Below are 3,822 nucleotides of genomic sequence, written 5' to 3'. Positions count from 1 at the left end.
GGTTTGGATCTCCAGATTGATCTGCCTGAAACATGCAAGGCACGCACATGCATGCACTCTCTCTCTCCCTCTCACATGTGCACATGCTCTATCACTAATAAGGAAAGAAATTAAAACTAATGAAATAAATATCCAAATATATATATTTAAATGTGCACAGTAAGTCTGGAAGAAAAAAATCACATCAATCTTTTTATAGTAGTTACTCCTGGGAAGTAGGACTGGTTGAATGAGTGAGATGAGCAGGGTTCAATGCTTTTTTCTCTATATTTATGCATTGTTTGAAGTTTGTTTCAAGGAATATATGCTATTTTTGTGTGGAAATTAGTAAAAACTAATGATCTGCGATAGTGATACTTTTAAAAACTGTTTATTCTCTCAGATACATATATATCTTTACAGTAAGGTTCAACTGCTTTTAAGAAAAGCTCACTTTAAAGTTGTGCTTTTGAACTTCTATTCATGTTTGCCAAGACTTACTATTTTGTTTGAAAGATCTACTTTTTATATATGATGAATGTGAAAAGTCTGTGCCTGAGACTTAAAATACAGAAACATTAGCTTTCATTTCAAGGACATTACCAGCTTCAGCACACTATTATTATTAGTGGCAGGAACCTGAATCGTAAGGACAGTTTATGAAGAGTGGTGTAATTTTATTTTGAGCCAACACTGAAAGGATTGACCTCTACTATGCAAAGTGCCTGGAACTCCACCAAAATGACATCAGAGTAACAAATAATCCAGAGACCAGTGATCAACGTAATCCTTACACTCTGAAGGAAATGATTATTTCATGCTGGCACTTGTGATTGTATGCAATAGAGGTAAGCTTGGTGGGGGCAGGGAGGGTTGTATCTAAATGGGTACAGTAAGTGACCCAAGTGTACAATACAGAGAGGCCAGACAGAAAGTGGGAAGGAGTTTCTAAGTCATACACAGTAGATGATCAAGGCTAAAAATTAAACCAAACCCATAGTAGGCCAGATCCACTGCTATCCAGTATAATCCCCTTGTACAAATTATTAAGAGGCTCCTATTTCTCCAGGCAATAGATCCCTAGACCAGGTTCTATTTTATACTTCATCCCGGTGCTTTAATGCAGTTAATAATCTGTACAATAGGCAGTAGTCCTGGGTCAAACCCAGGAAAGCAAGTGAGGTCTAACAGATGAGGAATGTAGGCCACATTAGGCTCCAGTAGGGTTACCTGCTTCTGGTGTGACAGCCTAAAGCCAAATGAGGATGAGGATGAGGCTGGGGTGGTTCTTCTTTACAAGGTCAAGTACAACTGAGATCCTGTATTAGTCAGGGATGACACAGAAAATTAACCATCACAGACTATTGGAATCTGTAAAATAGTACAATAAGGAAATAGCGGGTTATCAGAAAAGTCACCACATATTTTTCTATGCTTTCCTATGCAAAATACGTTATGATTTTTCCGAAGACCCAATAATTCTGTAACATTTGTATACGAGGGCACTTTGAAAAGACCATGAAAATATGGAATTAGGGTACACATTTATTTTGGTGTAAGATTTTTTGAAAAATATGCAATTTTTCATAATACTATCTTATATCAGCTTTTGAAGAATACTCATAGAAATTATTAAAATGACCCAAGTGCACTGAATGAATGAATTTGTATTGAACTGGAAGATATCTAGATATCTGAAATATTTTAAAACTAAAAATGAATAGAACCCATGGTGACATCTTTTAAAAAATGCAATTTGATCATATTTTTTACTTTATAATATTAGTGGGAACCAGCAGTTAGCATAATGGCTATGTCGCTGGACTCCCACGTAGTCGACCACGGTTCGAGTACTGGAACTGGTGGCTTAAACTCACGCCGGGCACGTGTGCGTGCGTGCCCAAGATCCCGAGAGGAGAATGGAGGAGAAGGGATTGTAGCGTGGCCATCCCCCCTGGGGGGTGATTTCTCGCTTTCTGTCTCTATGTCTCTCTCTGTCTGTCTGGCGAGCGCACGCGCCCTATAGCAAAACCTCTCCAAATATATATATATTAGTGACACTGCTTTGTTCTTAAATGTTCTGTGGCACTAATGTTGATGTTGTGTGCCTGCTGGTCAATGATGAGAAGATGATGAATTAAATAAAGTTTCTCCACTAATCAGACACCCTAATGACACATCCTTCAAGGCATCCAAGTGTCACATTTGCTTTCTCAGATTTGCACACAGTCAATGTCATTCTAAATCATTTTTCATCAAACCACATTGATTAATCAATCATTTAATCAAGCACCTTATATGTGTCCAGAAGCATGCTACATGCTGTAGGAATCACAGGAAATAGAGAAAGAGAATCTTGTTATGGAGACACTTAAATACTAGCTAAGATTCACATACTTATGAACTATATGGAGAATGTGAAAGTGTACATTAAAGTACTAAAGTATCTAGTATCAAAAGGTCCTGTTTATGTGACACAATAGATACAAAAAGAACAAAGAAGGTAAAATTCATCAGAGAAGACTTGACCACAGAGAAGGTAGTATCTGAATGAAGCCTTAAAGAACAGATATTTGGGGCCAGCAGGTGGTATGGTAGTTAAGGTGCTGGACTCCCTCATGGCTGACCGTGGTTCAACTCCTGAACCTGGTGGCTTGCTTTCTCACTTTCCTTCTCTCTCTTTCCGTCTCTCACTCTCTCTTTCTCTATTGAGCACATGTGTTCTATAGCAAGTTAAAATGATAGCAATAATAATAAATAAAATTAAATAAATAATTCCTTAAAAAAGAATAGATTAGATAAGTTTAATTGATCTATTCTGCAAGTCTTTTTGATAGCACAAAAATTGCATAGGAAAATGTCTTTTTTTTTTCTGCTATAAACTGAACGTCAGTGCAGTGCTCAATGCAGGCCTTTCACTTCTAGAAAATAATAATGAGTTTCCATCCCTCAGATGCTTTATTGAGAAGAGAGGGACAAGACAAAGTCTCAGCTATTAGCACAGAAACCTTGCATTACTTTGTTGAAACAATCATAGCTACCACTTCTCATAGTCATTCAGACTTTAGATCAGTTCTGCTACATTTTGAATATATAAAGTAACTAGAACATTCCTATTTTCCATTTCTTTGTGACCAAGTCTTTCCTGTCCTTTCTTAGGTTGTGTAACTTCTTCAATAAAAGCCTTTGGAAAGTTCTGAACATTGAATATGCATTCTCTTTCATCTGTGTTAACAGCTCTTATTCATTGTTTTCTTAAAGAGGAAAACAGGCACAATTTTAAAAGGATTGTCCAAATATTCTGCTTTTCAATTGTCTTAGTAATAATTAGCTTCCCAATTCTTATATCTTATCACTTTTCAATAATAAAGGTGCTTCCTAATTATGACAGAACATTTTTGCTTGGTTATTTAGAGCTGCTTAGCTAAAAAGATGGGCACCATTTTCTGAAAAGATTTTCTTTTCACCACTGGATCAATTGGCTATGTGTTTGGGGGGTTATTTATGAGGTCTTTACTCTGTTCCATTGGTTTACATGCCTGTTTTGGTGCCAACATCATGTAGTTTTGATCATCAAAGCTTTGTAAAATGTTTCAAGGTCAGGCAGTGAGATGCCTCTTACTTTGTTCCCTTGCACAATATTGCTTTGGTCATATGGGGCTTTTAATGATTCTGGACAAATTTTATGTTTTTTTTTTTCTATTTCTGTGATCAATATCTCTGGTAGTTTGATCAGAATTGCACTGAAGTTGTAGATTCATCTGGGTGGGTAGGATTGACATCTTTTCTTTCTTTCTTTCTTTCTTTCTTTCTTTCTTTCTTTCTTTCTTTCTTTTTTTTTTT

This window comes from Tupaia chinensis, unplaced genomic scaffold (genome assembly GCF_000334495.1).
Source record: "Tupaia chinensis unplaced genomic scaffold, TupChi_1.0 Scaffold144991_2, whole genome shotgun sequence".
NCBI classification, from domain to species: Eukaryota; Metazoa; Chordata; class Mammalia; order Scandentia; family Tupaiidae; genus Tupaia; species Tupaia belangeri.
The sequence above is the reverse complement of the archived record's forward strand: the minus strand, read 5'-3'. Positions refer to the sequence as shown.